The sequence below is a fragment of the Pinus tabuliformis genome, chromosome X (assembly GCF_031772625.1).
Source record: "Pinus tabuliformis cultivar Carrire ecotype Pingquan chromosome X, CPIR1, whole genome shotgun sequence".
NCBI classification, from domain to species: Eukaryota; Viridiplantae; Streptophyta; class Pinopsida; order Pinales; family Pinaceae; genus Pinus; species Pinus tabuliformis.
Window position 1 is genome coordinate 568,497,859 of NC_142308.1, and position 25,632 is coordinate 568,523,490.

Here is a 25,632-nt window from a genome sequence, read left to right on the forward strand (position 1 = left end):
GCCAGTGAATATTTGGGCCAAAGTGAGGACAATGACCATTGAGGTGACAATGGGTGGTGTTGTCAAGTTCCACTATGGTTTGTACTTATTTTTGGTGTAGATCTTGCTGGTAACAAAATGACAATGTTTCGAGGGCTAAAGTGCCTTTCCTAGATTTAGTAGGCATTGCTACAATGATTTAAAGAGAAGTTTTGGTTGAAGATATATCCTTCTCATTAGATGACTCCATTGCAATGAAAGTGTATATTGTGATACACACTCCAAATTTCATATCAATATTTCAATTTAAAGAAGTATGGCATTTACGTCCCATTGTTTCCCTCATCTCAATTTCTTAGCTACTCCTGGTTTTCCAAATGATTGCCTTATGGCATTGGGTACGCATGCTCTAAGTTTCAATGGATGTATAAATCTAATTAAATTAAATATTTCATATGTCATACAATTTATTCTAGATTTGGAGGTTGCTCATAAAGATGCCATGATCAAGATGTTTGTGTTTTATGAGATGTCGCAAAAGAATGGTATACATATCTTGGTGAAGAGTGTTAGTTTTTTGTAGCATCGGATGTGCTCTAGCCATGAAAATTGGTGGAGAAGCTAAGGCACATGATTTCTAAAGAACCTAGAAATCTTTTGGTGAAATTCCACCCGGATTGTATTTTATTAAAACTATGTTGCACGAAACTTCTAGGAACCCGACGTTTCCGGCCATACCCGTACCCCGAAACTCCGAAACTCTGTTGAAACTCAACCAAAACTCGACCATCATATAATCATTTATGAGAGTTAATATAGACTTGGTTTTCCTTCAAAATTGTCATCTATGGCTGTTATTCCCCTTTTTTTTGCAAGATAATGTGTTATTTGCTTAGTTATAATTTTTTTAATATATTTATATACATATATGATGTTTCAACGAATGTTTCAATTGACGTTTCAATTTTTGGGAGGTGATGTTTCTAAACGTACCCGTTTCAGAAACTCTGAAAAGTTTCAGCGTTTCGTGCAACTTAGTATTAAAATAATTAATATTTTTAATGGGGTTCCTAAGTCTAAACTTAGGAAAATTAAAATATTAATGGGTATTAATCAAAATATGGGTGAGAATGTTCTAGAAAGCGGATCAAGTCAAGTTTTAATCTTAGTCGTTGATTAGAGACCTAATCTCGGGCGTTGAAGTCTCAACGAGAAAAGTATAAGGAGGCTTGGGGCTCATTTAGAAACACACACAGATAGAATGAATTGATCTAGAGTTCGATTTTGGGGGCTAGGAAGCTGAGAAATTCGATCTGAGTGATCATTCTGCAACAGAGGGGTAGGGATAGTTCGGGAATATTGGACAGAGAGCCACTAGTGGAGGCTGCACAACATCTAGAGGGACTGACGCTGGGCCAGTCTGGGTCCACAGAGTCTTGACGCAGAGCCAAAAGGGCCAGTGCAGAAGTGACGCTGCCCTCACGTAGAAAGCCAAAACTGTCGAGGAATTGCTGGAACAGCCGAGAGAGGTTGATGCAGAAGTTCCAGGAGGCAGAAGAGACAACGCAGCACTGACGTAGAGCCTGTAAGGCTGACACAGGGCCTACGCAGTGCTAGCGTAGAGATAGCCAGGGTCAGCCAGTTCTGCTGCCGGATCAGCCGGAATCTGCCAGTTGAAGTGAGGTAATCTCACTCAGCTTTCTGCCATTATAGTTTTTTCTCTATCATTGGATTGCCAGGAGGGCAACCGACATTGTATTCAGAACTACTGCTTAATAATATAAAACCCTCAGAGCTGCTGCACCAGTTTTCCCACAGTGGTTTTTTTCGGGGACTATTTTGTCCAAAAATAACTGTGTCCTATGTATCTTGTTCTTTGCTCAGTTTCTTGTTTCATGTAATCAAATTAAGTTGGTGTAGGCTGCAAAAGTAATTTACTTCAGTATTATTTAGAAAATAACTTGATAATGTATATTAAAATCAAATAGGAGAAGTAAATTCAGTTTTGCTGCAGTAGGGGTTCCTTGACGATAAGAATAATCACATGGTTTTAGAGGTTTGATTATGAAACACGAAGAGCAGATCCAGCGCTGAGCAAAGAGGCTAATAATTGCATTTGGTAGCAATTCGAATCCCCTTGAAGGGATTGCGCAGTCCTTGCTGGGAAAGCAGAGATTTTGAAGAAATCTCTCTCTGAGAGAGTCGACAGAGGTACGATTTTTGGTTTGTGAGCCTCTAGAGGCAAAGGGAGTGACACAGAGCCTTAGCGTAGTGCTTGAAGGGCGCAGTTTTTGTAGGGGCAAAAATCCGTCGGAAAAGAGCGAAGACACATAGAAGGGGAATTTTGTCCTTAGAGAACTTTTCTCGCCAAAAGTTCGATTTTTTCACTTGCCATGCAGCAGACCAATGCTGCGCAGTGAGTAGAGGAGTCAATTCAACAGTTTGGGTGAGATGGCATTACATGGGCTCAGAGATCAGGATAGGTTGGAAGGAGCTTCCAACTATGTCATATGGAAGACCATAATCTTAGCTGTTCTGGAGGAGTATGATCTCGAAGCTTACGTCAAAAATGTTGTGGTTGTTCCCGCGGACAATGATCAGAAGAAGAAGTACAAGGCTGAGCAGGGAAAGGCGAAGAGGTTCATACTTGATGGAGTTCAAGATCATGTGGTCTCACACTTGCAAGGAAAAGATACAGCTCGAGAAATGTGGGAAGCTTTGTCTTCATTATATGAAGGTTCTTTCGAACAACGAAGATGTACTTAGAACAAAAGTTGCAGTGAACATTGATGCAGAAGGGAGAAGGGGTTAACTCTTATCTTCAACGTCTTCAAAACACCAGAGACCAACTTGCTGTAGTGGCGTCTACTCAGTCTACCGCGATGGTAAGGACGGCCCTGAATGGAGTCTCAGATGAATGGCAAGTCTTCATCCAAAGTATATTGGGCAAGGAGAGACTACCTTCATGGGAGGAGATATGAGCAGCGCTTCAATAGGAAGAATTAAGGAGGGATCTGGTTAAGGTCAACTTCAATGGCAGCAGTGGGAGTGGCACGAACACCAAAGAGGAGGAAGAAAACGTAGCTCTAGCATCAAAGGGACAACAAAAGAAAAAGTGGAAGAAGGACATTTCGAAGGTGAAATGTTTCAGATGTGGCGAGATGGGCCACTTTGCATCCCAGTGTCCTTTGAAGCAAAAGGATAAGGATGAGAAACATGATCCTAACGCTGCTCCAGAAAAAATTGACGAAGATGAGTTTGCCATGAGTGCCCACGCATCTCCAAGAGGGAAATGGGGCGATATTGAACTATAGTCGGGAGGACTACATATGGGCAGGATCCTTGAGGAGTCCACCTCTTGGATCAATTCCTTGCTACGGGAGCCCAAAATTTAGCAGTAGCGAGATGGACTTAGTGTCAAATGATGCAGTGGGTTGATTGGAGAGACAAATGCAGTAGCCTGAGACCAGAGATTGATTAGCGTAGAGCAAGGTTGGCATCAGTGCAGATGGTATAGTGCAGAAGTCAGCAGCAGTGCAGAAGATTCAGAGGGTCAGAGACTAGTAGCAGTCAGATTCCAACATTCACATGGTATTATGCTGAACACAGTTAGTTCAGAAATTTCGGATGCTTTTCCATTGCTGAGTAGTAGCAATTGGAAAATGACGCAATGCAGAGCTAGCAATGGCAGTGTTAGCAGTGGATGCAGGGGGAACTATAGTACAGATGCAGTAGTGGCAGCGGTAGTGTCATGGGCAACAGTACAATAGCAGCGGAAACACAATGTTGGTGGCGACAATAGCGCGGAAACGAGATGCTTCAAAGATAGAGCAACATGCAGTTGGACATTGTTGCTAGAGCACATTCCTTGCTAAGAGGGAGTGTTAGTTTTTGGTAGCATCGGATGTGCTCTAGCCATGAAAATTGGTGGAGAGGCTAAGGCACATGAGTTCTAAAGAACCCATAAATCGTTGGTGAAATTCCACCCGAATTGTATTTTATTAAAATAATTAATATTTTTAATGGGGTTCCTAAGTCTGAACTTAAGAAAATTAAAATATTAATGGGTATTAATGAAAATATGGGTGAGAATGTTCTAGAAAGTGGATCAAGTCAAGTTTTAATCTTAGCTGTTGATTAGAGACTTAATCTCGGCCATTGAAGCCTCAATGAGAAAAGTATAAGAAGGAGGCTTGGGGTTCATTTAGAAACACACAGGGAGAGAACGAATTGATCTAGAGTTCGATTTCTGAGGCTTGGAAACTGAGAAATTCGAACTGAGCGATCATTCTGCAGTAGAGGGGCAGGGATAGTTCGAGAATACTGGACAGAGAGCCACTAGTTGAGGCAACACAACATCTAGAGGGGCTGATGCTGGGCTAGTCTGGGTCCACGCAGTCTTGATGCAGAGCCAGAAGGGCCAGCGTAGAAGTGATGCTGCCCTTAAGCAGAAAGCGGGAAACCACCGGGGAATTGACGGAACAACTAGGAGAGGTTGACGCAAAATTTCCAAGAGGCAGAAGAGACAATGTAGAGCTGGTGCAGAGCATGTAAGGCTGACACAGGGCCTACGTAGGGCCAGCGCAGAGATCGCTGAGTTTAGCTAGTTCTGCTGCCGGATCAGTCAGAATATTCCGGGTGAAGTGAGGTAATCTCAATTAGTTTTCCGCCATTAGATTTTTTTTATCTGTCATTGGATCGCCGGGAGGGAAACCAACATTGTATTCAGGAATCAGAACTACTGCTTAATAATATAAAACCTTGAGAGTTGCTACACCGGTTTTCCTACATTGGTTTTTTCCATGGACTATTTTGTCAAAAAATAACTGTGTCCTATGTATCTTGTTCTTTGCTCAGTTTCTTGTTTCATGTAATCAAATTAAGTTGGTGTAGGCTGTAGAAGTAATTTACTTCAGTATTATTCAGAACATAACTTGATAGTGTATATTTAAATCAAGTTAGAGAAGTAAGTTCAGTTTTGCTGCAGTAGGGGTTCCTTGAGGACATGAATTTTCACAAAGTGGAAATATCTTCATTTGTAGGATGAATTAAAGCATTTAGCAGATTTTGGGATCCTCATCATAAAAAGGACTGCTTTGTTAATATTTCCATAATGCTTGCTTTAAGAAGAAGAAAGAAAGTCAATATTTAGTGTTTTAATTTCATACTAACTATTTGTAACGTTCCCATTTTTGGCATCCCTTGTGATGTAGTTAAGATAGACTTCCAGGGTTGGTGACTGCCATATCACAGGAACGATATTACATCATCCGTGGGTCCGAAGAGTTTTTGGAGGAGTTTATGGGGTCTGCCGAGGTTCACTTGCTGTATTTCATCATTAGGGTTAGTTCCTCACAATTTATTCTTGGTTCCTTTGCATTTCGGCAATTCCCATAAAATGGGAGCATATTATTTGCAGAAACACCTTAGTGCAATAGCTGATTGGAACTGGAATGAAGAGATCTACAGGATGGGATGATGAAAAGTAGCTTTTAGTGGCCAAAGGAAGCATGGAGGCAGGATAATCATTTTCCTAGGATTAAAATGACTTTAATTAGTCACTTATTATATAAATGGGGAAAAGTGCTTAATTAGAGAAAAATGCCAGAAAGGGAAAAGTGACTTAGAATAAAATAAAAAGAGTCACTTAAAAGGAGAGGCTTCTAGAATGGAATTAAAATAATAAAATAAGGTGCTTCTAGAAGGTTGGAGAGCTATCCATGATGTCTTTAAAGAGGAGGGTAAGAAAATCATTTGGGATATCTTGGATTGAAGTATTTTCTGTTTGGAGAGGTTTGGGAACATGCTTCTCAGCTTGTAGAAAGCCCCAAGATGAAAACCCTTGGGTTTCTTAGTTGGTTGGATGAAACCCCAACCCACTGTGGAGGAGATTTCATTTACAAATATTACATAGCTTCATCGACATCATTTATGAGCAAATCTAGAGCATATCTGTGGATTGGAGTGGGGACCATCCAGATCTCCAATTTGGGTGTCATTTTCAGTTGCAGTATTTGGGAGGCCAACATCAGTATAGTAGCAGATATTTTGCAGGCCATCAATTCAACTATCATCTAACATGCGGGAGTTATTGATCATTTGTATTGGCATAAATTCATCTTCCAATCAATAATAATAACATTGAGTTTGCTATTATTCTTCCTATGTATTTTGAGTTGCAAAATTTTTGGTTTTTTCACGTCGTAAAAGTTATTTTTTTGCCGATAATTTCATGGTGTAAATTCAATAATTCGATTGGTTATTGAATGAACAAAATTTATGATGAAATTTGAACTAAATTTTCAATAGTTTGGGTCAAATTATTATCTGAGACATTACACTATTGGTTGAACTCTAAGTTAGAGTGTGTTGTCGCTCAGATTGTACAGGCATTGCAACAACGACTCAGGTCGGGGGCTGTCACTTTGATCCCTGACCTCTCCGTTCTAGTTGTCTCCCAACAACAGGCTATGGGGGGTAGTCCCTATGGAAATGTGAAGATGAAGGACAAGTTGGCAACCAACGAGTCCAAGAGACACGATTGAGTGGCCTAGCTACTTGGTTAATTTAAGCAAGATTTAAGGATTAGATTAAATTTAAATGTGAGACCAGTGCCTTATGGAGTCAACTTCTTGCTTATTATTAATTAAAGACCAAGTAACCGGATGGACAATCGCTGCTTGGATGCTTCACTAACTTATATGCTATGCAAATCCTAAGGCCTAGATGTGATGCAGAATCTTGGTTACTTTTTGTTATATTCCTGTCCTAAGTAAGACCTTCCTCTTAACTATTTTGGAACTATTCTTTAGAGTAGGTTGTGGGATGGAAGCCAACGGGAAGGAAACAAAGACTTGATTAACGATACCTCCCCCTGTGTTCCAACCACTCGATACCTTCGGCGTTGCAGAGACTGTGGCTATGACGACTGCAAGGTCAACGTGTTAACCACTAGAAAGTTTTTGAATCTCTCAAGCTAATTTGAGAAAGTGTGGCCTTAGAGTCTATCAACCAAGCTTATGATCGGAGGTAAGTTACTAATCCAACTAGACTTAGAATGCTTATGCAAGGAGTATGAGTGATTCTTAGGTTAAGATTGTTTAATGTTTAACTACTTTAGTTATGATTAACTTCTATGACAAGAGGACTTAACAATAAATGGAAAGACAATCTTATCACCAAGAATGTGCCAATTATCAAGTGCCAATACTAAACAATAGATCAACCCAAGGATAAACTTATCTTCCACAAGATGCTTAACCAATGATAGTAATTTAAAGCACTTATCCACTTCAATAATAATGACAATTACCTGAGACAATTTAAAGTCTTCCAAGATATTTTAACAAAGTAAATGCCAATGATGATCTTATACCAATATTAAGAGATGCTCACTTAGAATGATTCACCAGCATAGATATTTCACAACTAATAATTCACAAGATTCCAATTCAAGATAGGCAATAAAATTATCAAAGCTTCTTAAAATATGATGTCAAAAAAAGATTATGTGTTTACTTTGTTGATTTTTGGTAGCATCGGTTGTGCTCTAGTCATGAAATTTGGTGGAAAGGCTAAGGCGCATGAGATCTCCAAGACCCAGAAATCGTTTGGGGAAATTCCACCCGGATGGAGAGATATTAAAATAATTAATATTTTTAGTGGGGTTCCTAAGTATAAACTTAGGAAAATTAAAATATTAATGTGTATTAATATAAAATGGGTGAGAAAGTTCTAAATGACGAGGATAAAGCCAAATCTAATCTTAGCCGTTGACTAGGGACTTAATCTCGACTGTTGAATCGTCAACAGGAAAAGTATAAGAGGAGGTCTGAGGGTCAGTTGAAGATACACCAAGTTGATCAAGAATTCGATTTTCTGAGGCAGGGTTTGTTGAGAAATCGAGTTAGTGATCTGTTGCAGCGAGGGGAAATTCGGAAGAAGGCCAAGAATACATATCAGAGAGGCAGAGAAAGTATCGGAGAGACAACGCATAGCCTTGGGAGGCTGACGCAGAGGCAGCTAGGATTGACGCAGAGGCTAAGGAGGCCAGCGTAGGTGATGCAGAGGGCCAAGAGGCTGATGCAGAGGCAGTAGAGGCTGATGCAGGCAACGCAGAGAGATGCAGAGTTGATGCTGGGCTGAAGAGGCAGCGTTGAGGAATTTTCGTGGGGTAGAGTGAGAGCTGAGAGGTAGATGCAGAGCCGTAGAAGGTGACATAGTTCTAGAAGGAAGCTTGAAGCAGCTTTCGCTATCCAGCTAAGGAATTGTCTAAGTTGTTGTGGGATCAATCATCCGGTCGCTGATAAGCCAGAATATCTATCTCCGAGGAGAGGTACCAAGGAAAATCTTCGAAGGATGAGCCATTTTTGGCACCCTAGTTGTATTCAGAAACCGCATAATAATTAAACTCTCATATTTGCTGCACCGGTTTTCCTGCATTAGGTTTTTCTAGGGACGATTGTCAAAAAATAATGGTGTCCCTTGTGTGATTGTCTCAGTTATTTCAGTTGCTGATTTGTATACGTGTGAAGGCTGCATTTGTGTTTATTTTAGTATTTATATTTATAAATAACTTGTTAATGGAAAGAACAAGTAGGAGATAATAAAACAGATAATGCAGTAGGGATTTCTGATGTGTCAGACTTAGAAATTTTCACATACTTTAGAGCAATTATCCAATGATTCCTTAACAATGTTCAATTAGATGCTAAAATTCCCAAGAGAGATACTTCAATGTCAATCAGATTTCAATGCCCAAAGTAACTTAAACCATCCAATAAGATTAGAAGATTAGAGCTTAGATGTGTAAGTTCTTTATGAGTAATTTTAATGCAAAGTTAATGAATTTTTAGAGGCTATGAATGAGGTTACAAGAAACAAGTAAATGTTAGCTTTCAAATAACCAATGTTTAAACAAACTTCTTCACAATAGCACTTAGAATCAATGAGACCATTAATGTAACATGCATTTCAATCAAATGACAATCCCTTAACCCTTTAGGAGGACAAGAAGTAAAATCACTCTAGATCCAAGCAATGACAAGCATGTATGAACAAATATGAACAATGAGACACTTAATGACTTTCCAAATGAAAATTTAAGCTAACCAACCTTCTTATGATGTATTTTTTAGAGTTATATCAGATCTTAAGGCACTTATGACAACAGTAAGAAAAGTGTGAAAACAGTGAGCCACCAATGTGAGAATGTGTGCCAAAATGTGCCAAACAATTCCCAAATGCCAAAACAAGCTTATCCAACTGAAATTTTGGATTTTTAGCCCTTTATGAAAAAGTTATCAGATCTGATCACACTTGTTATGCAGAGATATTCAGTCAATAATAAGTTAGATCTATGCCCAAGCAATAATGCCCAATTCTCAAAATGACTAGTAAACTTTTACCATGAATTTCTTAGCAACTTATATGTGATTTTTAGGGCATTTAGATTAAATTTAATCACTGTTACGAATGTATTCAGAGAGCTGTAGCAAATAGTGAGAGTGATCCGAATTGGATCATTATATTTTTTGTCATCCATCTCGATGCATTTGGAGTGGAAAAAGTGGAGGAATTATCTCATGGGACTGTTTTTACTGGCGGGACCCAGTTTGGCGAAACGGGGTCTGAAACCTTCCGGGAGCGTTTGAGGCATCAAACGACATTTTTTGGGGGTAAAGATTTGCCACAAAAGCACTGCACCTTTTTTGGCTATTCTACACACAAAGAGCTTTCCAATGATGCAAGAATCGCGTCAATTGGACTCCGTATCCAAAACTTATGCCACTGAGAACTTGACCTCCCTGTTCTCACACCTATAGTTCGGGAGGATGTCGCGTCAGCCCCCATTATTCATGGAAAAGGGGCTAGCCTCGTGTTTGTGATGTAAAAGACTCTAGACGAGTCTGTTTTGTAACTCTAGTGAAGAGTTGATGTAGTCAAACTTAACCACTGGTAGGCTATCGGGCTGTGGAAGAGGCATTCCATTCCTTCGAGAGCATTTTGTTCCATATTTGAGCAAAGATAGCCAGGAGAGATAGGAGGTAGAGCACACAGAGAGGATCTGTGCACCGTAACAGCCCACGAGACACAAACATTACTTCTTTTTCTCTGCAGCCATATTTCCAGACAGAGAAAGAGAGCGAAGTGACCGATCCTTCTAGCTGTGTTTTCTCCCGAAAGGGTTTCCCAAAGAGCATATCTTGTGTATTATGTGGGTGTGAGCTTATTTTGTCGTTATCTACTTTTTTGCTTGATTTACTTTTACATGCATGCACTAATTACAGTTAATTTTACAGATCTAGAAATTAAATAAAACTGTAATAGTGTAGAATCTCAGATTTTTAATATAATATTATCAGATCTATTGTGACGAACTGTCCAGTGGAATATCCACGACAGTTTACGGATTATTTGGTATCAGAGCGAGTTTCTTTGGGTATTTTGTGGAGATTGCAGGGATCTAAATCGTTGAGGCCGAAAATTGTAAAACCCTAATCATGGGTGACAAATCCGTAAATGAACCTCATGATCCTGCAGAGGTGAGGTTTTCGTGGCTCAAAAAACATGTCGCGAATATAAACTGCAATGTCAACCTCCTCATGGCGGCCCTAAGCTATAAGATGGGGATATTTGGAGAAGAAGGGGGTTCAAATGTAGAGGACAAATCAAAAGGGGGATCGGGAGATTGGGCAGATGTAGATAACCAACCAAAGAAAGAACCCGGAAAAGATCAACCTAGTTCGAGTGTTGTGAACCAATCCCTGTTTAAAGTGGAAGCAAAAGTCGATATGAAGCCATACAACGACGAGATCGACACTCTGAAGCTAAGCCACTGCTTGCAGCAACTGGAAGTTTATTTCAGCGTCCATCAGATCGAGGAAGGGTAGAAGATCTCATTCGCGCGACTGAAATTGGAGGGTCATGCACTAACTTGGTGGGAGCACCACACGGAAACCTTGAGGTTGGAGGGAGAACCTCCAGTGACTAAGTGGGAGGATTTCAAAACCCTCATTAAGTCATAGTTTGATCCCATTGGATATGTGGAAGACCAGTGGATCTGGTGGCATTAATTCAGTAAAAAGCTGGGCCAAAGCATGTAGGAGTACACCACAGAATTCAGAAAGATGGCTATAATGTTTTGTATCTCTCCAAAGAACCCAGATGTACTCAAGTATTTGGGGGGTTTGCACCGCCATCTGTGTGAGCAAGTGATGTTGTTCAAGCCAAAACAGTGGACGAGGCTTGTGTACAGACACAGTACCTAGAGAACATAGGCTTGAAAAGAGCGCAATCAAGTGGATCGAAGCAAAAGGAGCAACAAGACGCTTCTAAGGATGGGAAGAGGAAGCAAAAAGTGGGAAAAGATAAAAAGACGGCAGCGACAACACACCAGTGCAAAGATTCTAGCAACCACTACAACATTGATGGCCATACAGAGGAGAAGTGCTGGAAGTTGCATCCAGAGCTAAACTCGAAGAACAAGAAGAGAGATAATAAGACGAAGAATCTCATGGCCAATGATTCGAGCAACCAAATTGAAAGCAACTCGAACATGGATGAGAAGATCGTCTGTACATCAATGTAGAAGGAGGTGAATTTGAGTAGCCTTCAACAACAAGAAGAGAAAGAAATGACCAAACTCTTCCATGTAAAGATACTGGTCAAGAAGACGAAGATTGATGCTCTATTTGACTCAGGATTGCAGGGAAATCTCATTGCAGCAGATCTGGTCAAGAGGTTGGGGTTGGAAGTTTGTGATCATCCAAACTCATATCCACTAGGATGGGTACATAAGGATGCAAAGCTAAAGGTAAAAAAACAGTGTAAAATTAGATTTGTTATCAGTGCTGATTTTATTGATGAAGTAGATGTGGATGTGGTTCCCCTTGATGTATGTGGAGTCGTGTTTGGGAGTCCATACATGTACATGTGTGATGCAATATTTATGAGGAGAGCTAACCAATATCGGCTCTTTAAGGATGGAAAATCATTCATCATCAACGTGCACAAAGGAAATTCGAAAATTTCACTGGTAAGTGCCAACCAAGCCAAGAAATTGATCAGTTCTAGCAAGAAGTATGTTTTATTGTTCTTAAGAGAAAATCAGTTTGTAGAGGAGTCAATAAGAGGCAAGGCATCCCTAGAGGGGTGTACTAAGAAACAAAAAAAACAATTGGAGGAGTTGTTACAGGCATACAAGGATGTGTTCCGAGAGCCTAAAGGGCTACCCCCTAAGAGAGAAGTGGAGCACGAGATCTAGCTATTGCCAGACTCCCCATTGCCAAATATTACGCTGTACAAGCAGTCTATTATAGAAGCGAGGTGAAGAAATAGTTGCAGCAGTTGCTGGAACAGGGTGTCATTTGATCGAGTACATCACCATGTGGGTCACCTATCATCATTGTGCCAAAGAAGGATGGGACTTGCTGGATGTGTATAAATTACAGGGCGTTGAATAAAATCACGCTCAAGAACAGATACCCCTTGCCCAGGATAAACAATCTGCTAGATCAATTGGAGCAAGCAAAGTATTTCACCAAGCTAGACTTGAAGTCTGGATATCACCAAGTTCGAGTCAAAGAAGAAGATACATGGAAGACCGCCTTCAAAACAAAGCAAGGTTTGTATGTGTTAAGTTATGGTATGTTCTATGCTTATAACAGTTTACTTCTTTTCCTTATCATATTCCACAGATTAGCAATCACATGTACATAAAGTAAAGTGTAGATAGAACATTAAACGATCGACAGAAAACAAGCCAAGACAAGAGACACAAGATGTGGCGGCTAGCCAGGGACAAACCCCACAATGTGTGGGGAAACCCTTTGATCAAATCTTCTTTTATCTTCAATAATTCAGCAGAGAGAAATTGTACAATAAATCTGATTCATATCAGCGATAGCAAACCCTAGATCAGCAACATCAGCATTAGCGGCTTCATCATCAAACTAGGGCAGACGATATTTCACAAACCGACCGTCGGATCGGCTTGATTCAACCACCAAAAGTTATGGCTTCCAGAGGAGGTTCAGATGAACCTACAACACAGTTCAGATGAGGAGATCTTCTAGTCCACGCAGGTCAAACCTTACTTCTGCAGTTGCAGTTTTAGTTTCGGTAGCGTCCGGCTTCAAACTAGTGCAGGCGATATCTTGCAAACTGTCCGTCGGATTGACTTGATTCCACCACCAAAAGTTGCGGATTTCAAAGGAGGTTCAGATGAACCTACAGTGCAGTTCAGATGAGGAGATCTTCTAGTTCACGCAGGTCAATATTTACTTCTGCAGTTGCAGTTTCAGTTTCGGCAGCGTCCAGCTTCAAACTAGGGCAGTCGATATCTTGCAAACCGTCCACCGGATTGAATTGATTCCACCACCAAAAGTTGCGGCTTTCAGAGGAGGTTTAGATGAACCTACAACGCAGTTCAGATGAGGAGGTCTTCTAGTCCATGCAAGTCAATCTTTACTTCTGTAGTTGCAGCTTCAGTAGCTTCCGGCTTCACATGTGTGAGGGAGAGACCCTTTTCTGCGCAGTAGAGAAGAGACTCTTTTTTGCGCAGTAGAGAGAGAGATGTAATGAGATGAGTGAGTGCAAATGAGGAAAAGTCCTCTTGTATTTATACACAACTAATGATGTTTGAATAGATGCAACTGTTGGGCTTCTGAGCCTACATGAGTTGTAGGTCGGCTTGATAATAATTCCATAATCAAAATCAATTCATATCTCCATGAATACTTATCGAAATCGGATGATCTTTATATCAATCCTACACCTCTCGACGAGAGGAATATAATAAAAATATTATCAGCCATGAATAAGATGACCCACATGAAGTTTGGCCCTAGTTGCCAATTTTAACACTCCCTCTCAACTAGGGAGAACTTCATCTGCAATCTGTCTATCAGTCGTTACTATTCATCCATCAAATGCACTGCCCTGTACAACCTGACCCTTGCCTTGCTCTGCTCTATTCTGCCTGTTCTACTTTGTCTTGTTCTGCCTTGTACTGATCTATACGGCTCTGCTCTGTTATGCGCTGCTCTGCTTTGTTCTGTCTTGCTCTGCTTTTGTCCGAATTATGAAGAAGAAGAGATGATCGAGGATGTATCATACTGACTCAAAGTCAGTCTCAGAGTATGTACCACTGGTCCCAGACCAGTCTTAACCAACCCGAAGTCAACATCATAGTGAGTAAAACTCCACTGGTCCCAGACCAGTATCATCCTCCACTGACTCAAAGTCAGTCTCAGAGTGCGTACCACTGGTCCTAGACCAGTCTCAACCAACCCGAAGTCAGCTTCATAGTAAGTACCACTCCTACCACTGGTCCCATACCGGTATCGCAGTCTTAGAGAGTGTACCACTGGTCCCAGACCAGTCTCAACTGGCCCGAAGTCAGCGTCATAGTATGTACCACTCTCACTGGTCCCAGACCAGTACTACACTGACACGAAGTGAATCTCAGAGTATGTACCACTGGTCCCAGACTAGTCTCAATCGAGCTGAAGTCAGTGTCATAGTATGGTACAACTCCCACCACTAGTCTGAGACCAGTATCATTGATCCCAGATCAATGGAGGTCATCCTAGCGTAGGGAGTACTGTAGATACAACGAGTCCTAGACTGCATGGGTAGGATGCCTCGATAGGAGAACTAATCAATCCTGTCCTCACAGGAGAACACATCAATCCTGCTACAATCGCCATGGAGAACACATCAATCCAGGCCGCCATGGAGAACACATCAATCTAGGCCTGACAGGAGAACACATCAATCTTGCTACAATCGCCATGGAGAACACATCAATCCAAGCCTCACAGGAGAACTAATCATCCTGCTACACAGGAGAGCGAATCATCCTGTTCCACAAGAGAGCGAATCATCTTGTCCCACAAGAGAGCGAATCATCTTGTTTTAGTGCGCACCACCAGGGGAGGGTGAGTCACCCTGTGGTCGTATGTTGCTCCAGTAACCGCAAGCCCTCAGAGCTCCCAGAGCTCAATGTATGCAACATGCACGACCCTTGTACAAGGGTTTCTTGACAACTCCAAGTCGTTTGGGAAAATCACAGATTAGATCTTTCCTCAGGGCTTTGACAATGTGTATCGACCTGTACATCATCTTAATGCGATGGAGCCTCCTTGCTCATCGACTTACCATATCCCAGATGATGTCTATCTGCTGGAGCAATCGACGAACACGAGATTCCTCAATAATCGAATCCCACCTTTGGTTGTTACAGAGAATCACAATGGTATCCAATGTAAATCCAAACAGCGCACTGAAGAGCTTTTGCAACCAGACTGCCTCACAGGAGGCCATGCTAGCAGCAATATATTCTGCTTCGGCAATGCTCAAAGCCACTGACTTCTGCTTCCTGCTCATCCAGGATATCGAAGCAGATCCCAAGGTGAAACAACACCAGAAAGTGCTCTTACGGTTCACCACACTGCCTGCCCAATCAGCATCAGTATATCCAAGTAGTCTCACATCTCCGACAGTGTATCTTAACCCATTAGTAATTTTGCCACGAAGATATCTCAGAAGATTCTTGGCATCAATCTAGTGAGGCTCAAGAAAATATGAGCTCACAATGCTAACTGCAAAACACATGTTCGGACGGAGGTTTACCAAGAACATCAATGCGAATGAGTTTATGAAACTCAGAGGCATTTCCCAAATCACCGACATCACTACCATACAACTTCTAAAAGTTAAGATCCTCTAGGTAGTCACAGGCTTGCAGTCCATCATACCGAATCTTTTCAATATCTTTACCACATATTTTCCTTGAGATAGGAAAATTTCCCTTGGCTTCTGCCACACTTCAAGTCCTTGGTTCTTCATTTCAAATTCAGAAGCCAACTCCCTCTTACATTTGAGAATGAGAGGGTCTGCACCTGTTAGAAAGAGGTCGTCCACATACATCACCAGTATGAGAGGCTTATCATCTTCAACCTTAAGGTAAAGGTTAGGATCGGATTCATTCCTAGTGAATCCCAACTTCATCAAGTAGCTGTCGATCCTCTCATACCATGCTCTGGGTGCTTGCTTCAGCCCATAGAGAGCCTTCTTCAACCTGCATACATGAGATTTTCAATCATAAATCTCAAATCCTTCGGGTTGCTCCACATAGTCCTCTTCCTTGATCGAACTGTGCAAGAACGCGGTCTTGACATCCATCTGAAGTAGGTTCCATCCTTGTGAAGCCACAAGGGCTATGATCAAGCGGATGGTCGTATATCTGACGATAGGTGCAAATATCACATCATAGTCTATACCTTCCTTCTGGGAGAAACCATGAGCAACAAAACGAGCCTTATACTATTCCGTACTTCCATCTGCTACAACTTTATCTTGTAAATCCAGTTTGAAGTAACAATTGTCTTGTCCTAGGGTCTGGGAACTACTTCCCAGACATCATTCTCCATAATGGTCATAACATCCTTCCATACTTGATGCTTGACAACATCTGAGAATGATGAAGGCTCATTTTGTATGATTGTGCTCATACTGGTCAGGTATCCCTGATCCCTGTTGGGTTTCTTACTTTCACGGAAGGTTCCTCAGGGTGCAACATTTCCTTTAGCATCATCAAGTAGCCCCTTAAGCCATGAAGGCCTCTTCCTGGAAGAGGAAGGCTCAGGTGGATAAATAGGATCCATTGGTTTTTCCACATCAGGCATTGTTACATCATTTACCCATAGAGACAGCTTCCACAATCGTACGGTGCCACACCATTCTGCTCTGGAGTATGTGGTGTAGTAGTCTCCCTCTTAATGCCAGCCTCGGATATGCCTGAGTGAACCAACTGTAATATATCGGAGGTCTTGCTTAGTCTTGAGGGGAATGGTCCCCTTTTGAGCTTTCCTTCGGCACATCCCGAACATACACCTTTTTTTCTACTCGGAATTCGGGCATCCCTGTTACCATATGTCTTACATCAGGTAGATCTTTGTAATGATGGTGGGCAAACCTCCAATGCCAAAGTTCGTACTGAAGAGATGTGTCATAAGACATGACACCTAGTGGACTTCCATCGACTTGATATAATGAATCAACACGAAACCCAAGAGTAAAGGCATCTTTAACATTATTTTTCCATATATGTACCTTGCCATCGCTGAAGGTTACCTTGTAGCCTTTGTCTTCCATTGCCGAGATGGACACCAGGTTCTTTCTGAGGTCAAGTGCATTTAATACATTTTGGATTTTCTAACCTTCTTGAATGGTTGTCCTCTTCCTTGATTCCCAACTCTCCTCTTACCTTTGCTATTGAATTTGTCATTCCTTTGATTGCCATCAGAGGGATTTTGATCATCATCCCCATCCTTTCTATCAGGGCACTCCCTAGCATAGTGACCTGCTTTATCGCAGATGTAACATCATCCTTTTCTTCCACCCTTAGGTCCAGCCTTTCCTTTTGATTTAGTCCCGGAATTATTTATTTTCTTAGCATGAGAAGAAAAGGCAGCAGGAGGACCTTTAGGCATGGGCATTTCTTGCTCTTCTACCCGTGTTTCTTCTTGAATGCATCTAGCCATTAATTCCTCGAAACTAGGAATTACATAATTGTTCAGAAGAGTAGTCCTGAACACGTACCATTCAGATGGTAATCCTCCAAGAGTCGTGAGTGCCATTTCCCTATCAGTAATAGTCTCCCCAATAGATAGGAGATTATTCTTGATCTCGGTGATTCTTAAGAAGTATGCTTGCATACTCATCTTTACCCTTATGAATTTCCTTCAGCTTATTTCTAAGAAAGAAAACTTGATTTGCATCATTAACTTTAAATAAACTCACTAGTCTGTCATAGATTTCCTTGGAGGTGTCTAGTTCAGAGATGTAGGCCACCAAGCGCTTGTCGATAGAGTCCCGAATGATCTTCTATTTTGACTTCTCTAGTTTTCCATTTGTTCCAGGCAGCAGCGAATGCATTTGATGGAGGCTCAACAATATTGCCTCTTACATGTTTCAGCACTCCTTGGTCTTCTAGGGTTAGATCGATAGACATCTTCCATCCGTGATAGTTAGCTTTCTCACGGAGCTTGTCTTTGACAAGAAAGAGTGTTGAGGACCCCATAGTTCTTTTAGGATAGCCTTGCCAATCTTCTCTTCGGTGATTGCTCTTGCTCTTGCTCGGGCTTTGTCTTCATCTCAGCTTTGATACCATGTTAAGTTACGGTATGTCTATGCTTATAACATTTTACTTCTTTTCCTTATTATATTCCACAGATTAGCAATCACATGTACATAAAGTAAAGTGTAGATAGAACATTAAACGATCGATAGAAAACAAGCCAAGACAAGAGACACAAGACGTGGTGGCTAGCCAGGGGCAAACCCCACAATGTGTGGGGAAACCCTTTGATCAAATCTTCTTTTATCTTCAATAATTTAGCAGAGAGAAATAGTACAATAAATCTGATTCATATCAGTAGTAGCAAACCCTAGATCAGCAGCATCAACATTAACGACTTCATCATCAAACTAGGGCAGACGATATCTCACAAACCGACCATCGGATCGGCTTGATTCCACCACCAAAAGTTGTAGCTTCCAGAGGAGGTTTAGATGAACCTACAACGCATTTCAGATGAGGAGATCTTCTAGTCCACGCAGGTCAAACTTTACTTCTGCAGTTGCAGTTTCAGTTTCGGCAGCTTCTGGCTTCAAACTAGGGCAGTCGATATCTTGCAAACGGTTCGTCAGATTGATTTGATTCCACCACCAAAAGTTGCGGCTTTCAGAGGAGGTTCAGATGAACCTACAGTGCAGTTTAGATGAGGAGATCTTCTAGTCCACACAGGTCAATATTTACTTCTGCAATTGCAGCTTCAGTTTCAACAACTTCCGACTTCAAACTAGGGCAGTCGATATCTTGCAAACCGTCCGTCGGATTGACTTGATTCCACCACCAAAGGTTGCGGCTTTTATAGGGGTTTAGATAAACCTACAACGCAGTTCAGATGAGGAGGTCTTCTTGTCCACGCAGGTCAATCTTTACTTCTGCAGTTGTAGCTTCAGTTTCAGCAGCTTCCGGCTTCACATGTGTGAGGGAGAGACCCTTTTCTGCGCAGTAGAGAAGAAACTCTTTTTTCGGCAGTAGAGAGAGAGAGATGTAATGAGATGAGTGAGTGCAAATGAGGGAAAGTCCTCTTGTATTTATACACAACTGATGATGTTTGAATAGATGTGACTGTTGGGCCTCTGAGCCTACATGAGTTGTAGGTCGGCTTGATAACAATTCCATAATCAAAATAAATTCATATCTCCATGAATACTTATCGGAATCGGATGATCTTTATATCAATCCTACACCTCTCGACGAGAGGAATCTAATAAAAAATTATCAGCCATGAATAAGATGACCCACATGAATTTTGGTCCTAGTTGCCAATTTTAATAGTACGAGTGGTTAGTTATGCCATTTGGCTTATGTAATGCACCAACTACATTTATGAGATTAATGAATGATGTACTGTGCCCTTTTATAGATTCATTTGTTATTGTCTATTTGAATGATATGTTGGTATATAGTGCTACCTGGGAGGAGCATATTTCACATTTGACGCAGGTGTTGGAAACATTGAAGAAGCACCAGTTGCTAGCAAATCTCAAGAAGTGCAAGTTTGCACAACAATCCTCGGTGTATTTGGGATATGTGATTGGTGGAGGAGAATTGAAGAAAGATCCTTCCAAGATGGAGGCCATCATGAAATGGTCAATGCCTACTAATGTTACTGAGTTTAGGAGTTTCATTGGAGCAACACAGTACCTGAGGAAATTCATAGCCTCATTTTCAGCAGTAGCAGCATCGCTCCACGCCATAACAAGAAGTGGCAAGAGTTTCCAATGGGGAAAAAGGCAGCAAAAGGTTTTCGATGAGTTAAAGAAGAAGATCAGTGAAGCACCAGTTCTGGCATTACCAAACTTGCAACAACCCTTTGAAGTGGAGATAGATACGAGTGGGTATTCTATGGGAGCTGTCTTGATGCAAGGAGGAAGGCCCGTTTGCTACCATTCTGAAGTATTTCATGGGGTAGTTCTTAACTACCCTACCTACAATAAGGAGCTCTATGCCATGGTGCTCTTGAAGTTTCTAAGTTTGCTTAGTTAGAAACCCTCCATGCACTTTATCTGATTTATTCCTACCTACTTGTTATTTTCCTTAACAAGTTATTTACAATGTAAATATTGAAAATAAACATTAGTGCATGCTCAACATATTACAAATCAACAAGTAAAAGAAACAGAAACAAACATATTATATGACACCATTATTTTTGGACTAATGTCCCCAGAAAAACCCAATGTGGGAACATTGGTGCAATTATCTGATGGTTTTCTTATTAAGCAATATCAGAGTACAATCTGGGTGCCAAAACTGGCCTATCTAACAAAGAATTTCCTTGGCAGTAATACCTCTCAGTTTCTGACACATGTCCTGGCTGAAACCCCGGATAATCCTTCCGGCAGCTACTCAGCACCAATCTGCCCCAGAAACCCTAGCATTAGCCTCTCTTTGGACTGCGTCAGCCCCTCTCTGCCTCACGCTGGCCTTGCGTCACCCTAAATGGGTATGCGTCAGCCCTAGGAGGTTCTGCGTCAGCCCTAGGAAGCTTTGCGTCAGCCCTCTGGCCCTTTGTGTCAGCAACGCTAGCCTCTCTGAGGCTTTGCGCAGCTCTCGACTGCCTCTGCGTGGCCCTGCATGAGCCCTGGTTGGCTCTGCATCGCTCTCCTTGGCTATTGCGCCACTCTCCCGACACTATCTCTGCCTCGCTGTCTCTCTATGCTCAAATGCCCCTCAGCTACATCTCTCGATCACTAATTCTATCTCTCTTAGCAAACCCTGCTCTAGAGAATAGAATGACTGATCACTCTGGTGTCTTCTCTAAGTGACCCTTAAGCCTCCTCTTATACTTTTCCTATTGACATATCAATGGTCGAGATTAATTCCCTAATCAACGACTAAGATTAGTGCTGGCTTGATCCATGTCTTTTGGATCATTCTAACACAGATTCATATTCATACACATTAATATTTTATTTTCCCTAAGTTTAGACTTAGGGACTCCATTAAAAATATTAATTATTTTAATATCTCCTGATCTGTTTAGAATCTGCCCAAACCCTTTCTGGGTATTGGAGATCTCATGTGCCCCAACCTTTCCACCACATTTCGTGGCTAGAGCACATCCGATGCTACCCTAATTCAACACTCCCTCTTAGCGAGGACTGTGCTCTAGCAATACTCCTTACTGAGTATTACTCTGATCATTCAACATCGGTACTTGTGTTGATGCTAGGCCTTCCTGTCCAACATCCTCTGCACTGCTGCATCCTGTACTGTTGCCCATGGTTCTGCCACTGCCAATTCTGCATCTGTACGACAGCTCCCTCTGCATCCGTGTTGCTACTGGTCCTTTCTCCCAGCACTGCATCCGCACTGTTCCTCCTCTGATCATGTTGCATCGTGCCGCCCACTGCTGCACTGCAACTCAGTTACTGAGAAGTAAGTAACTGATCTCCCGACCTGACCTCTCTGTTGGGCTAGAGACACCCACTGATGCTGAAGCTCTCTCTGCCGTTGACAAGTGCTCCCTCTTTGACCTCTGCACTGCTGTAACAACTCCCTGCATCTCACACTGTTTCACACCTCTGTGCCATCCTGCACTGGTGCAACACCCCTGTGCCTCTCGCACTGCTGCAGCCTGCTAGCTTCGCGCTGTCTCAGGACTCCTGCATTGTAGCTCTCTCTGCCGCTCCATCCACATCCGTCTCCACCCGACTCAGTCAGTCCTGCTACTCCTCTTCGCCGCTCCCGTAGCAAGGTCTAATCGAAGAGGCTAGGTACCTCAAGGATCCTGCCTCTCATCGCCTGTAGTCTGCCTGAATACAGCTCGATGTCTCCCCACTTCTTCTCAAGTGGCATGTGTGCACTCATGGCACAATCATCGTTTATCAAAACTTCCTTCTCTGTCCGTGCTGGCGCTGCCTTAGTCTCGGAAGACTCTCCCTTACTCCTCTTCCTTAGACATCGGGTCGCATAATGACCCAGCTCCCCACAGTGGAAGCACTTGATCTTGGAGAGATCTTTCTTCTTTCGCTTCTTCTGCTTTCCCTCAAATGCTAGGGCCACATTTTCCTCCTCCTGCTTGACTTTGATTCCCTTGCTCTTTCTACCTGTCTTTGACTATCGTCTGATCTCTTCTTGACGAAGTGCTGCCCACATATCGTCCCAAGGTGGGAGAGTCCCTTTGCCCAGTATACTCTGGACAAACACCTCCCAATCTTTTGAGATAGCATTCAGGACTGTCCTCACCATCAGCTCCTGATCCGGTGTCGCCTCTATAGCAGTCAACTGATCTCGAATCTCATTTAGTCCTCCGAGGAAGGCGTCAATCGGTTCTCCCTTCTTCATCTGATACGACCTCAACTGATTCTCAAAAAGCATTCTTCTTTGCACATAAGTATGCTGGTATAACTTCTTGAGAGCCTCCCACATCTTGAATGCAGTTTCCTTCTTGGCTATGTGTGGTACTACATGATCCTTGAACCTGTCAAGGATAATGCTCTTGGCGCTCGCCATTGCCTCCTTGTACTTGTCATTATCATTGGGTTCGACTGGGATAGCTATTACCTTTAAGGCAAAGTTCTTGACACAATCCCTGTCAAGTACGGATAAGATTCTGGCCTTCCAGACTGTGAAGTTTGATGCTCTGTCCAGTCTATCTTGGTCTCTTACTTCGTGTAGTGCCATGACGCTCCTCTACTTCCCTCCTAGAAGTTCTCTGTTCGACTCCTTTGAGTCTCTACTTCCCGTTTGGAAGTTCTCTTATGGATTCCCTCTGAGTCCCGATTTCCCTCCTGGAAATCCTTCTGTCGCTGTCGAGATGCCCCCTACTCTGATTGTCTTGTGCAACCGAACCACTAATCTGGGTTCCTCGGCTAGAAACCCTCAGTAGCAACTCCTCTAGCCTTGCTCTGTCTGGTACTGTTCTGACTATAGTACCTCACCAGCTCCACTCTGCAATATTCCTGCAACCTTCTAAACCCCAGCAACCTGAAGGTGAGAGCTCCTAGGCTCTATGTAATCCCGACACCAACAACCCGACCTCTTTAGCCAACTACGTCAGCCCTCCCAGCTACTGTGTGGCTCTGTGTGAGGCTCCTTTTGCCTTCCTTAGCCTCTGCGCTGCCTCTTCCTGGCTCACCCTTGATGATGTAGGCACTGTGTCACCCTTCCTTGTTGCTGCTCTGCTAGAAACAACTTCTGTCACCTCGGTACAACTGTTTTTTGCTGCTATTTCTTTGCTCGGCTGATGTCTTTTAGTCCTCCTGTGATCTGCAATCATGCTCTGATACCATGTTGAAGTTTCTAAGTTTGCTTAGTTAGAAACCCTCCATGCACTTTATCTGATTTATTCCTACCTACTTGTTATTTTCCTTAACAAGTTATTTACAATGTAAATACTGAAAATAAACATTAGTGCATGCACAACATATTACAGATCAACAACTAAAAGAAGCAGAAACAAACACACCATATGACACCATTATTTTTGGACTAATGTCCCTGGAAAAACCCAATGTGGGAAAACTGGTGTAGCTATCTGAGGGTTTTCTTATTAAGCAATATCAGAGTACAATCTGGGTGCCGAAACTGGCCTACCCAACAGAGAATTTCCCTGGCAGTAATACCTCTTAGGTTCTGACTATGTTGCAGGAAACGTGGGGCAGAAGGGCGTTTCCATACGCAAAATGGGTACGGAACGCTGAAACGCGTTTGGTACGGCCCTGAAACGCATTTCAGGCCGTACTACCACGTTTCACGAAACTGAAACGTGGCCAGTAAGGCTTGAAACACGTTTCAGGGCCGTACGACCCACGTTTCAACATTTACTTGTGTTTTATTTTATTTTATTTGTTTTCTAATCTATTCTTATGTTAGCCTAGTGACTTCTAGTTGCTTCCAGATGGCTGTCTCCTTTATTTTTCATTTTCATCATTTTACTTAAATTTTTAACATTACCATGAAATGACTCAGGATGTTTGAGAGTGGTTTCGCCCTCATTGGATTTCATATGGAGAAAGTAGAATTTTAGATCTCACTCAAAATCCAGCAGACTTATCTGTTTTTCAGGATTTCAGGATTGGGGGGATTGCAATGTTTCCATTGGATTTTATCATGTACTAGGGTATGGAACTTGTATTTAATCAAGAGAACCAAGCCCTCTATGCAGGGGAGACTCGCAATAATCAAGAGAATGTAGGGTACTAGGGTATGAAACTTGTATTTAATCAAGAGCATTAAGGTTGTTCGACTATGTAGGAGGAGACTCCCAATCAAGCACGAGACAAGAAATTAGAAATTTCTCGTGGCTGATTTTGGATATTTCTATTTTCATTATGTGATTATTCATGAGTAAATGTGATGCAAATTTAGATACTTATAGTTTATGCATTGACAATTGACAGTTTTATCATAATGTAATAAATTAGAATGTATCTCTATGATTGCACATATTTCTTAAATGTCCTAATATATATATATATATATATATATATATATATATTCGCGTTTCCCCGTTTCCAAAATTTGGGGAGGTCGCATTTCGTATCGCTTCTCGTTTCGGAAACTCGTACCTGTTTCCCTGTTTCGTGCAACCTTGGGTTCTGACAAATCTCCTGGCTGAAACCCCAAATAATCCTTTAGGTAGCTACTCAGCACCAATCTGCCCCAGAAACCCCAGCGTTAGCGTCTCTCTGGATTACGTCAGCCCCTCTCCGCCTCACACTGGCCTTGCGTCACCCCGGATGGGTCTGCATCAGCCCTAGGAGGCCCTGTGTCATCCCGGATGGGTTTGCGTCAGCCCTAGGAGGCCCTGTGTCAGCCCTCTGGCCCTTTGCATTAGCAACGCTGGCCTCTTTGAGGCTCTGCGCAGCTCCCGGCTGCCTCTACGTGGCCCTGCATGAGCCCTGGCTGGCTCTGCGTCACTCCCTTGGCTACTATGCTGCTCTCCCGACACTATCTCTGCCTCTCTGTCTCTATGTACTCAAATGCCCCTTTAGCTGCATCTCCCGATCACTAATTTTATCTCTCTTAGCAAACCTTGTTCTAGAGAATAGAATGACTAATCACTCTGGTGTCTTCTCCAAGTGACCCTCAAGCCTCCTCTTATACTTTTCTTGTTGACATATCAACAGTCGAGATTAAGTCCCTAATCAATGGCTAAGATTAGATTTGGCTTGATCCATGTCTTTTGGACCATTCTAACGCAGATTCATATTAATACACATTAACATTTTATTTTCCCAAAGTTTAGACTTAGAGACTCCATTAAAAATATTAATTATTTTAATATCTCCTGATTTGTTTAGAATCTGCCCAAACCATTTCTGGGTATTGGAGATCTCATGTGCCCCAACCTCTCCACCAAATTTCGTGGCTAGAGCACATCCGATGCTACCCTAAATCAATAGGCGCAAGTTGTGAAGAAGTGGAAGCACTGTCTAATGGGAAAGGAGACAATAGTCCACACAGATCATCGGCTGTTACAGTACTTGTAGGCCTAGAATAAGCTACAATAGACCAGGCATCACAAGTGGATGGGGTTTTTACAACAGTTTCATTTGGTGATCAAG

At 42.1% G+C, this 25,632-nt stretch overlaps 1 protein-coding gene across 3 annotated transcripts in view; it reads left to right on the top strand.

The window, feature by feature from the left end:
* The window catches only part of LOC149141286 (trigger factor type chaperone family protein), a 365,480-nt gene that overhangs the window by 171,581 nt on the left and 168,267 nt on the right, over nucleotides 1-25,632 (top strand). The gene's annotated exons all lie outside the window — the stretch shown is intronic.